Genomic DNA, 12,360 nt, shown 5'->3' on the forward strand with positions numbered 1-12,360 from the left:
CATTGGTGTTCTTGAGCTTTGTTATTTTCTTGCAGATGTTTCATTACCCAAACTAGGTAACATAATCGGAGAATAGTTTGATTATAAAGATCAATCATAAGCCAGATCAGTTCACCTTGGTATATTTGTGGTGCAAGGCAGCCCTCGTTTCCTGCCACTTGGGACTCGGAGCAGTAAACAGCTCCGCTTTAGGGAGCAGCCAGATTTTGCTCTCCATTGCGGATGCCATATTGGCCCCGTGCAAGCTCTTGTCTCTCGAGGAGCCAGGCCAAAGTTTCCAGCGCCACTTAAGGAGCGCTCCTTGAGACAAGAGTTTGCAGGGGGCCGATCTAGTGTCCATAATGGAAAGCAAAATCCCGCTGCTTCCTGAACCAGATGCTGTTTACTGCTTTAAGTCCCAAGCGGCGGGAAACGAGGGCTGCCTTGCGCCGCAAATATACCAAGGCAGAATCCTGATGCCACACTAGAGCAGAGAGAAGAAGCAGGATTTTGCTGTCCATTGCGAATGCAAGATCAGTCCCCTGCAAGCTCTCATCTCTCGAGGAGCCCAGCCAAAGTTTCCTGTGCCGCTTCAAGCGAGTGCTCCTTGAGAGACGAGAGCTTCCAGGGGGCCAATCTGGCATCCATAATGGAGAGCAAAATCCAGCTATTTGCTGGACCAGATGCTGTTTACCACTCTGAGTCCCAAGTGGTAGGAGACGAGGGCTGCCTTGCGCCACTGGCTGGCGCAAATATAAAGAGGCGGAATGCTGTTGCCGCACAAAAGAAAGTAGTGCTTTGCTCCCGCAGCTTCCAGGTATCGCAACCACCGCTTCAGCCCGCTTGTGCCACTCCCTCCCCTGCTAACGCAACAGCACCATTATTTAATTTCGGACAGCAAGGGCTGCGCTCCTTTTTGCGCATTGCACATGCCACCCCAGGGTAGAGATTTCCAGCCCCGCCATGGCCCGTCCCATATTCCAGAGCTGGAATAGTCTCACTCACAGGACTGGCTCGTTGGTCATCCGGAGCAGCTCCTCCACTTGGGTGCACCAGCCTGCCGGGGAGCAGGTAGCTCCCGGGTGGAGGAGCTGCTTCAGGATGACCAACTGTTCTGCCCCAGCTACGGACCCCAAAGAACACAGCACACACAAAGTCTGTACAAAACTTAATTTACTAAAATAACTCAGTCTTTTTCAAACAAAGGCTGTTAATAAACTTTCTTAACAGCCTACAAGAAACCAAAGATAAAGTAATCACAATCTTATTACGGTTGGCAGAAAGCCCAGAAGCAATTTTACAGAATCTAGACGCGAAGGAGAGTGAACTAAAGTTGTTCCCTACAAATTGCTTCAGTCGGCATTCATTCTTAAATAGGCTAAGGAAGTGGCCAATTAGCTCCAAGCCTTACTCTCAAGGATACCTCCTCCTGAGGAGCCACTCCTGCCTTTTGGCAGCTCTGCGTGCCCGTGCATCGAGAAGAGGCTCCTCCTCTTCATCCTCTTCACTTTGAGGAACTTCTGGAGGTTCTGAAGGCCCTGGCTGAATCCCTGCCTCTGGCACCACATCTTCTCCAGCCTCCTCATTGTCTGACTCGAGTGCCAGCTGCACAGACTGCTGGCGCAGCACCACACCAGCCTCCTCGTCAGAATCAGCTACAATCTGCACAGGCAGCTGACGGGCCACAACACCAACGGGCCAATCCTGTGACTACTACAATTCCACCCAGAGGCCTTGCAGGAGAGATGTAGGCCGGAAAGGCGGCTGAACCTCCCCTCCCAGCCCCGGCAGCCATTCGGCTCTTGGTCTTACCTTCCAGTTCCAACTTGTGTGGCTCACACTGCTCTACTCAAGGTGAGGTTTGCGCTCGGCCTTAAGAGTGGGGCTAGCTTGTGGATGGGGTGATGTGGGTGATGCAGCCATGTGTTCCCGCGCGCAGGCTGGATTAATTGCTCTCGGGGACCATATCTGGCCCAGGGGCCATAGTTTGAGGGTGAGTGCAAAAAAAAAAAATGCAAAAATACAAAAATTTCTTCATGGACCACCAAAATTTTCTCACGGACCACCAGTGGTTCACGGACCACCGGTTGGTGACCACTGATATAGAGCACATTGAATTTGAAGAAAATCACCATGGGGGGAAAAAATGCTAAAAGTCAACTCTAACATGATGGCACATAATGAAATCAAATGTATAGATGCAATAGATAGTTTTGGGGGCAAAATTAGTATTATCAAAATGAATATTACAATTTGATTAATGTACATTTTACAAATATTTTATTGATGATTTCCTTTAGGTATATTTTACACAGATGTAGAAATGAATGGGAAGGAAACAAAACTGTATTTATACAAAAAATGTGTAATTTAGAAAATTTCTACCCCATCCTTCAGATTCCCGAAGTTTCCAATGTAGCTGTACTGTAAAGGAAACCAAATGCACAGTACACATGATGCAAAGCAAATACACAATTTAAATTAGTGCAAGAACGGTAAAGAACTGGAGATTCTTCTAGATAGAGATCTTTTCGTGCTTTTAATTAAAATTTTATGTAGGTTGGCCAGTCTATCTTTTCCTTCTTATAACAAAAAAAGGACTGAAGGAACAGTTAAGCTGTGATGGAGCAATGAATAATCATAAGAGAAGTATATTTTTATTTCATTTCTGATTTATTATATTTCTCTGGACAGATTATACAGAAAATTAAAATATCAACAAATTTTAATTTTATTAAGAGTAAAATATCAGGTTACAAATGGAAGATGGTGATTGTAAAAAAATTTCCTCAAGCGTTTCATGAAAAGTTGATTGATCAAAAATTATATTTAGTGTGTTTTAGACCTCAGAATATGTATCTGAAAATCTGGATACCTTTTTTATGTTGAAGGTATAAAAAATGAGAAATATCTGATGTGATAATGTGATCATTCAGCATATTTTAGGATGCTGCATCAATGTATGTTACCTGATGTATGGAGAAATTGTTGAATGTTAAAGATGTTAATGTAATGTTCAATTACATATCAATGGTAAACCAATGAAGATTTTTTTTCCTTCTGAGTTTGCATTTTTAGTTTGCATTTTTTAATTTTAAAAAAATTGTCTTTAAGTCTATTTTGTTTAGATTTTTTTTTAAAAAAAAAATAAAAGTGTGTTCTTCCCTTGAGACTAAGAATACATCCATATCCCTTCATTCCAAAGATTGTGACTACCTGTAATTTAGGCTCGTAATCTCAGCAGCGACCCTTCTCCCGTCCTTCCCAGCTCACAGCCGAGGCTGCTTTACCATGAGGAAGGGGCGCTTTCTGTCTGCATCCGACTGAAGCTTTTCCTCATTATCAGCCAATTATCAGGGCAACCACCGTTAAACTTTAATTAATGCGACTTACATGTTGCAACAGTATAATTATTATTACACAATCTGAGCTGACAGAAGTACACTGCTCAAAAAAATAAAGGGAACACAAAAATAAGACATCCTAGATCTGAATGAATGAAATATTAGTAGTAAATATTTTGTTCATTACATAGTTGAATGTGCTGACAACAAAATCACACAAAAATTATCAATGGAAATCAAATTTATCAACCCATGGAGGTCTGGATTTGGAGTTACACTCAAAATTAAAGTGGAAAAAAACACTACAGAGGCTGATCCAACTTTGATGTAATGTCCTTAAAACAAGTCAAAATGAGGCTCAGTAGTGTGTGTGTGGCCTCCACGTGCCTGTATGACCTCCCTACAACGCCTGGGCATGCTCCTGATGAGGTGGCGAATGGTCTCCTGAGGGATCTCCTCCCACACCTGGACTAAAGCATCCCCCAACTCCTGGACAGTCTGTGGTGCAACGTGGCGTTGGTGGATGGAGCGAGACATGATGTCCCAGATATGCCCAATTGGATTCAGGTCTGGGGAACAGGCGGGCCACTCCATAGCATCAATGCCTTCATCTTGCAGGAACTGCTGACACACTTCAGCCACATGAGGTCTAGCATTGTCGTGCATTAGGAGGAACCCAGGGCCAACCGCACCAGCATATGGTCTCACAAGGGGTCTGAGGATCTCATCTCGGTACGTAATGGCAGTCAGACTACCTCTGGCGAGCACATGGAGGGCTGTGCGGCCCCCCCAAAAAATGCCACCCCACACCATTACTGACCCACTGCCAAACCGGTCATGCTGGAGGATGTTGCAGGCAGCAGTACGTTCTCCACGGCATCTCCAGACCCTGTCACGTCTGTCACATGTGCTCAGTGTGAACCTGCGTTCATCTGTGAAGAGCACAGGGAGCCGGTGGCGAAGTTGCCAATCTTGGTGTTCTCTGGCAAATGCCAAACGTCCTGCACAGTGTTGGGCTGTAAGCACAACCCCCACCTGTGGACGTCAGGCCCTCATACCACCCTCACGGAGTCTGTTTCTGACCGTTTGAGCAGCCACATGCACATTTGTGGCCCACTGGAGGTCATTTTGCAGGGCTCTGGCAGTGCTCCTCCTGTCCCTCCTTGCACAAAGGTGGAGGTAGCGGTCCTGATGCTGGGTTGTTGCCCTCCTACGGCCTCCTCCACGTCTCTTGATGTACTGGCCTGTCTCCTGGTAGCGCCTCCATGCTCTGGACACTACGCTGACAGACACAGCAAACCTTCTTGCCACAGCTCGCATTGATGTGCCATCCTGGATGAGCTGCACTACCTGAGCCACTTGTGTGGGTTGTAGACTCCGTCTCATGCTACCACTAGAGTGACAGCACCCCCGGCATTCAAAAGTGACCAAACCATCAGCCAGAAAGCATAGGAACTGAGAAGTGGTCTGTGGTCACCACCTGCAGAACCACTCCTTTATTGGGGATGTCTTGCTAACTGCCTATGCTTTCCACCTGTTGTCTATTCCATTTGCACAACAGCATGTGAAATTGATTGTCAATCAGTGTTGCTACCTAAGTAGATAGTTTGATTTCACAGAAGCGTGACTTGGAGTTACATTGTGTTATTTAAGTGTTCCCTTTATTTTTTTTGAGCAGTATATTTTACACAATCTGAGCTGACAGAAGTATAAATTTTATTAAAACACAAGCATTCGGAGGTCGATACATGAAACGCCTAGCTCAGGTCTTCAAACTTGGCAGCTTTAAGACTTGTGGACTTCAACTCCCAGAATTCTCCATGTTGATTGGAGAATTCTGGGAGTTGAAGTCCACAAGTCTTAAAGCTGCCAAGTTTAAAGACCTCTGCGCTAACACAAACACTTGCGCACCAACCCCTTTCCTTTCAAGGCATACCAAAGGAATAGTCTGCAGTAATTGGCCCATACAAGCCCAAGGTCCTGCCCTCACTTTTGATTGGACTAAAACGGAGGCGTAGTAGAGGCGGGGCGATGTGATTGAACACAGGCGGTGGGGTTAACGCTGAGAGGCAGAAGTTGGTATAAAAATGTCCTAACTGCTGCAGCACCCAGGCGTGCCTCTCGTCGCAGCCAATCAACTGGAATATTTCATTTCCCTCCCTTCTTTTGACAGCACTGAGGTGAAAATGGCCGTGGGCGCCTCTTTTTTCTCTCTCATCCTGACTGGCTGGCGTGAAGGACGCGCTGTGATTTCTCATTGGCCGTCGTGGCCTGCCCCTTCCCCACCCACTCTTTTTCTTCCTCCTTTGTCACGTTGGGGCAGAATGATTGACGGGAGCGTTGGCCAATCCGAGCAACAGAAGCATGGACTTGTCTCCTCCAGGAGGCGCAATCTCGGTTTCTGGATTGGATCTCAGTGACGGGCATTGATTGGCTGACCGCGGGCACTGTGAAGGAGTGGCTGGCTTAGGCGGGTGGGCGGGAGCTGCACGAGGCGCCTGAGGTGGGAGCAGCGCCGTCAAGAGAAGGAGGAGGAGCGCAGGTGAGGAGACCCCTTTCGCGCTCGCTCAACCGGCCGCCCTCTCCCCTCTTGTCCCCCTCATTCTGCGGTGGCGGCGACGGGCTTCGTGGGTGGGGCCTTCACGTCTCCGGGCCTCGCTTCGTTTTGCGGGGAAGACAGCGAAGGCCCAGGCCGGACGCCTTTCCCTAATTGCTGTCAGTCTTAAAAGCGAGGGGAGGAGCCAGGACAAACCTCGCCCTATTGAGGGCATATCAGGCCACGCCCCCCTAAAGTTCTAACGAGTTGTCAGAATGAGCTTTGGACGTGCTCAGGAGAACTCCGGTTCCATTGGGCCCAGTTCGCCCACGTTCGTTTTCTCGAATACGAGAAGACGTCGGTCTCGCTTTCTTTTCCCTTGTCTTCGTCTCCTGTCACCAGTTTCTAGTGCCGTTCCTTAAAACAAGTGGGAGGAGCCTTGAGAAACCGGGCCTTCCATTGTTCGAGCCTATTAGCATAAAAGTCAAAATCGCAAACCAGTAATACAGTAAATTGGACCGACGTGCTTTGCTCATTTTAAGGAGGACTTGGGTTTGTTACAGGTTACAATAAAAAATAATAAAAAATACCTTTCAAAGTGGTTACACTTTACTATTAAACGTAATAGCAGTGTTATGTTTATGCTACAGATTAGGACTTCAGAATTCAGTCTTGAACATTTTTTTTTTGGCCTAAGAAAAGAGTCCTGATTTTTTTGTAAACAGCATTTGTACACACTAGCTTTTAAAGTGTGAGTTCATTATGTAAAAAGTATACATAAAGGGTGGGACGTGCCTATGACAATGTTTTTCTTTCAAAAAAACAAAAAAGGTGGCGGTTGCTTTCTTTCGCTGTTATATAGGAGAGAATGCTTTTTTAAAAGACTGTACCTGCTGTGAAATGTGTATAGGTTTCCTAAAAATAAAGTTGTGTCTTTTAAAGAATTTTATTTAATTCAGGTCAATCTAAACGATTCCAGTGCTAGGATCGTTAGCCAGGGTAGCCGCAAGATGTTCCTGTGCATCTTCATGGGAGAAAACTGGCAACATTATCCAGGGTGGCTTTGTGCTTTTTTAAAAAAAGGCTAATATTGCTGTGTTTAAGATGGTTAGGTAGTGTATAATAATTTGCTCTAGAATTAGTAGCTGTTTAAGCCAGTCCCCCCTCCCCCCATATAGAGGCAACTCTAAATTAAAGAATCCTTAACAGAAGCTTGTCCACTTTCTGCAAAGGATGGTAACCAACTACCTTGCAGACAAGCTACTACTACCTTAGGAACTTTTTAAGATTCAAGTGGAATCTATCTTTCTGTATTTGAAGAGCATTATCCCATGTCCTGTTCATTGGGCTGCAGCACAATGAGTACAAGGTCTTATCTATATTATTGATTCATTTTATGTTTGAAAAATAGGATCATAGTCATCCTCTGCTGTATTTTTTCTTAAGACAGACTTGCCTGTTTCTTCTCATAAAATGGGTAATCTTTGCTGCTTTTCTTTGCATCTGTTTTAGTTTGTCTGAATCCCACCTTCTGTACTTTTGATTATTTTTTCCCATGTGACAAGCTTTTCATTTGTCACAAAATTTCATTGTATTATTTTTGAAAGAATTCAGCTATTTCCCTTCCCTCTCATAAAATTATCTTTCCTTATATTTAGAAAGAATGGTATTAGCACTCCAAGTACTACAACAAAGTAAATGCTTGCATATAGGATACTGAGTATGTAAATTCACAATATATTAGTTCAAAGTGGTGCTATCCACTAAAAAGTTTTTTAGATCGACACCAAGAACAATTAATGGGCTTTAAACTAAGCTCGGCCTGGGATGGAATGTGTAAAATTGCACCTGCATGTGTTTTCTCCAATTAGGTATTTTTAATAGCTACATATTCAGTCTTCATAGAAACTCACATCTGTATATAAGATGGATAGAAACAACCTTTTTTCTGTTTATATTGCTTCCACTTTGAATTGGATTGAATAAGCAGCATAAAAAAGAGCAGTACTGAATCTGAGATTTTCTATATAGAAGGCATTCTTCCATTGAATAATGGGCTGTCCCCAGATGTGATTTTTGAACTGTGGCTTCATAGGAGCTCTAAAACATGATAAGGGTAGATTTCCAAACAGAAATATCTCTATTACTCTCCTTTCTTAAATCCTTCATGTAGATGCATAAGTAGACTGCAGCAGTATACGTTGTGAAGTAGCCCCGTGTTCACTTTGATATTAAATATCTTTTGAAATGAACTATAACTTTAAATAAAGAGAGTAATATTGATTCATTTAGAACATCTTAATTCTGAAAAGCAGAAGAAAATTGACATGTTTGCAGTCTGAGATATGAGAGAAAAGGCTTGGTACATGTTTGGTTGCTTACAGATGGATGACAGAAAATCACTTCATATTCTCAGAAGGATGATTTCATTTCATTATAATAGTGAGCTTTTCATATGTTACAGATCAATTCCGGTGTATTCAAAACAGATTCTAAAATAGGATATGTGGGTGTAGGCAAAACTTTATGCTTAATTTTAAAATGAGGCAGCTTGCAGATTTTCCATAGATCCTGTCTTTAAATCACTTGTATATTGGTTGCTTGTATATGGACTTTAGGAAAGAAAGAAAAAATAAGAATATAGTAAAGAAGAAAAGAAATATATAAATTTCCCGTCACAAGTACAAACAATTTTAGTAACTTAGCGCCTCTTAAAATACAGCCAGGGTTATTAGAGATAGCTATTTTAAACTTGATCAAATAAACAACTTTATATTCCTTTTTTACTTTTAACAGTCTTGATCTTTATTCCCTTCAAATAATCTCCTACAACTTGATTTCTTTTTTTTTCTTTATCCCTTCTCATAGAATCTTTCAAACAAGCCTCTTCCATAAATACAATATAGGAAAGTTACCCAGGTTGCTTTTTTTTTGTTATTTGTATATCCATTTTAATTATTGAGATATCAACTGGCTTTATTTGTATGTCTAGTATAGTATCTTTTTGGTGCACAATTCTTGTAGCCTGGCAGATCAGTTTCAGTCTGATCCATTAAAACTCTTCCATAGCATCTTTTGAACACTGTCTATTTATAGAGGCAGTCATTCTTAAAATTTTAACTTCTGGGTCCATTATTCAACAATATCCTTCAGTATGTCCATTGTTAAAATATTTTGCTTCATTCTGTATTAGTAAGGAAATTTTAAGCACTCTCCTTTAATTGTAATGTTCAGTTTCTTTGGTTCCCTCCAAGGTTTGGCCTTCAAAGTCTCATCTCATCATTTAAAAAAAAATCAAAATGAAAGCATTATTCCACAGGAAATATTTTTATAATTGTTTTTAAAATCTTATTTCAAATCCATCTGGACCCTTAATCTGTTTGTAACTTTCCCAAATCAAAATTTTAGTTATCCTTTCTTATTTATACCATTTTTAAAAATTCTTGAACTTGTATTTAAAACTTCTTTCACTAAGAATTAAAAGAAGCTCAACCAGTGCTATAAACCCTGTCAATCTAAAGGTTCCTAATAGTTGAAAAGCAGTTAACATGCAGTTTCCAAAAGTGATTATGTGTGAACCCAGGGTCCTTTTAAAGGAACAAACCATGATTTGAGTAAAGATCGCTCTAAACAGCTCTAAACCCAGTGGAGATCATTGTGTTATGGTCACCTCATGAGGAACAACTGTATGTTCCACTGTTTTCGGCTTGCAATTTTTTCCCTGAAAGTTTTGTGGTTTATCATTCTTAGTATTTTGATTAGTATTACCAAATTGAGGATACAAGTAGTTTTTGTTTGTTTGTTTAATCAGTCCTATTTAGGTAAGTGTTCTTTGTTTCTCTTTCAACCATGGGAGGAGATATGAAGCTAAAAAATATATTTTAAGATAGCAATAGCACTTAGACATATACTGCTCTATAGTGCTTTATAACACTCCCTGAGCAGTTTAAAAATGTCAGTATATTGCCCCCAACAATCTGGGTCCTCATTTTGGTTGTGGGCAGAGTCAGCCTGCAATACGGCATTCTAACAACTGCACCGCCACAGCTCCTCCAATATCTTTTTGTTATAGAGATTCTCTGGTATTAGATTTTTATCTTTGTTGTTTTTAATAAAAATCTGCTTTTACTAAAACATGTTTTTAAATTATATCATTTATATCATATCTTTACACATTTAATATTTAAATGTGTAAAGGAAATAGACTTATCTAGTATAAACTTCATTAAGTTACTGTAACTGTCTGGGATGACTTTCTAAACATTTTATCTTTTAAAGTTAATAATTTCCAGATTCTCATATATTCTCAAATTTTAAAAAATTCTAAAATTTTTATTTTATGCTTTGTAGATAAAAGATCAATTCTAATGCTCACATGGGAAATATTTTTATGAATATTCATAAATTTAATGCAATTTTCAATCACTAGCCACCTAACATTTATTTCCTGGAGTAGACTATCAGATAAGTCTTGTAATGTATCTGTTAGCTTTCAAATTTCCACTGGAATTACCTTTGTGTGCTTATGGTAATAATTTCTTATAGTTCCTTTAAGTCCTTTTCACTTCCAAAATAATCTTTTCTATGTTTTGTTTTATTTCAATATTTACATTTGTCTAGTTCACATTAACTGCTCTAAGTATCTTACAATTAAAATGTTTAAAAAATTAAACCAAATTTGTTAGAAACCTGCAACACAGCTGATAAAATTTTCCAGGGAAACAATTGTTTATAGTATTAACGGACTGTGTGTATGATAAATATCTTCACAGAGCAATCTTGTAAACGTTTCATAAATTTACAAGTTTAGCTAGTTTTACCACCTATGTTTATTTGTTGGGGAAGCATAATTAATCTTCGTTAATGAGGATAAATGCTATGACACATTAGAAACTATTTGCTCAGTTTTCTTGAGATCAGAGTTGTGTGAATGAAGATTGTGATCTAGCGATTTGGTTTGTGTTCATGCTTCAGTTTGTGAGAAATGAAGCATTGTTGATTTCCTTTGCCTAATTTACTTGACCTTCTGTTTTTCACACAACTCAATGTCGCATCTTGAGAATTTTACACCATAGAGCAAGCAGAAAATCCCATACAAAATCCTGGTAGTTCAAATTAAGGATTTACAAGATAGTTTGAATTTGAAGTTTTCTGAGTTTAGGCTCTTTTAGCCTAAGAACATGGTTTTTTTTAATCAAAATGGATTATCTCTGAAAGGATGTTGGTTTGAAACAGCTTCAAGTTCACAATAGATGTTTTCATAATGAAGCTCAGGCCATTCTTAGATTGGACATCAAACTCTAAATCCAGTTAGAGTGTTTTGAACTCAGACTAGCTCGAATTAAATATGTTTTGCTTCCAATTCATCCAGATGATATGGAAAGATTCCTGAAAAGCAAGACTTATCACTCAAGACCCTGTCCCCTGCTGTTGTAATCCAGTTCTCCTTTGCTAATACTGACACAGTGAAGAATTATTCCCAGTTCTCATGTCAGTGATAAAAGGACCCTCTTTGTAAAAGAGAAGACTAGGACCATCTACCTCTTCCTCCTTCTCTCCTCCTCCTCCTCCTCCTTACAAAGAAACGAGGTAAGATAGGGCTGGGACAATTCTTCACTTCTTTCTATGTGATGCATAGAGTTTTGTCTTCAAAACTTCAAACCTTTCTGGGAGCACAGAGACAAATTACCTGTGAGTACACCTAGACAAAGCATTTATGAAGCTAGAGACCGGTTTATTTTGATTACTTCTGAATGGACCATAGAGAGTACTGCTGCTTCTGGAAAAAGCAAAGTCTGTGGACAGTATGAAAAATGGAGGATTCTCTTTAGATGCCCTTTGGATAGTTGGGCTAGCCTGGTGTTTATAACATTCTATATAATCTGCACATTGTTTTTGGTATTCAGTGTCATAGGTTGGCTGCTTGGACAGATTCAAGATGGAAAGATCTGTCATCTACTACTACCATAGCTGTAATGATGGCTGTGTGAAACTATAATCAGAGGCAGTCTGCTATGTGAAAGTTGCCATTGCTTTCATGCACTGGTTCCTAAAATTATTTGACTGATCACTTAAGGAACCAGGATTCTGACTTTTGATACATCACAGTTTCTGAGTATGGTGCATTGGAAAAGGAGGTATAAGTTCCCAAAAATGAAAAAGAAAATAAATAAAAACTATATTGAAAGAGTTTAGCTTTGAAAATTGTACAAAAAAAGGGAGACATGAACCTAAGAGAATTGCTTTTAACTTTGAAAGAATAGTAGCTATTTTCAGAAATGAGGTCACCCCATCTTCCTTTATAGTGTTGGATTTCTTAATAAATTCTGGTTTCTTGGCAAAAGTGCATTCGCTGGGGAGCAACAGAAGACCAATGTGTAAGATGGCCAACGCTGCAAGGGGAGAAAAACTTTTACCAGCAGGAATTATGTAGAAAGGAACATTTCAGTAAATGACACTATTTTTCCTACTCTCATTTGATAAAATCGAGAACTTTTTGTC

The 12,360-nt window shown here is 40.5% G+C and overlaps 1 protein-coding gene across 4 annotated transcripts in view; it reads left to right on the top strand.

Annotated features, from left to right (window-relative positions):
- Window positions 1-5,779: 5,779 nt before the first annotated feature.
- MTMR4 (myotubularin related protein 4) overlaps window positions 5,780-12,360 on the top strand; it is a 61,497-nt gene continuing 54,916 nt past the window's right edge. For 2 of the 4 annotated variants that reach the window (XM_034421006.3, XM_034421008.3), the window contains exons 1-2: window positions 5,780-5,865; window positions 11,231-11,448. The gene's annotated coding sequence lies outside the window, so the exon portion shown is untranslated. The remainder of the gene's footprint in view (window positions 5,866-11,230; window positions 11,449-12,360) is intronic. The other 2 variants (XM_034421007.3, XM_087888924.1) reach the window with 1 other exon arrangement.

Source organism: Pantherophis guttatus, chromosome 1 (assembly GCF_059756535.1).
Source record: "Pantherophis guttatus breed Tessera chromosome 1, ASM5975653v1, whole genome shotgun sequence".
NCBI lineage: Eukaryota > Metazoa > Chordata > Lepidosauria > Squamata > Colubridae > Pantherophis > Pantherophis guttatus.